Below are 724 nucleotides of genomic sequence, written 5' to 3'. Positions count from 1 at the left end.
AAGACGAGGAATTCGAGATAGTGGCTGAGCGCGCGGCCCGACGCGTCGACAGAGAGCCAGACAATGATATAATCCCCCCCGCAACACCTGACGAATTAAGACTGACAATATGCAGACTTAAAAACAGAAAAGCCCCCGGACCCGACAATATACATAACACGCCACTTAAACGACTACCACACAAGGGCCTCATGGCCCTACTAAACATAACAACGCGACACTCAGACTAAGACACTTCCCTACCCGCTGGAAAACAGCAAACATAATCCTTATCCCAAAACCCAACAAAGATCACACCATCCCATCCAACTACCGGCCCATTAGCCTGCTCCCGGCTATGAGCAAAGTGGTAGAAAAAATTATCCTAACCCGTCTAAGAACCCACTCCCAAGAACTGCAAGTCATTCCAGACGAGCAGTTCGCCTTCCGACCCAATCACTCCACTGAACTCCAAATCCTTCGCCTTACCGAGCACATCACGGCGGCCTTCAACAGGGGACAGTACACTGGTGCTGTCTTCCTGGACGTCGCAAAGGCCTTCGATACGGTTTGGCATGAAGGCCTACTGATGAAAATGCTCACCAACCAATATCCCATATCCTTTACCAAACTCATAAAATCCTACCTACACCACCGAAAATTCCGCATCCAAATCCAAGATTCCCTTTCCACCACCCGTCCCATGGAGGCCGGTGTCCCCCAGGGCACCGTCCTGTCCCCACAC

The sequence above is a fragment of the Anoplophora glabripennis genome, unplaced genomic scaffold, assembly GCF_000390285.2.
Source record: "Anoplophora glabripennis isolate ALB-LARVAE unplaced genomic scaffold, Agla_2.0 scaffold2600, whole genome shotgun sequence".
NCBI classification, from domain to species: Eukaryota; Metazoa; Arthropoda; class Insecta; order Coleoptera; family Cerambycidae; genus Anoplophora; species Anoplophora glabripennis.
Note: the sequence above shows the minus strand (reverse complement) of the source record.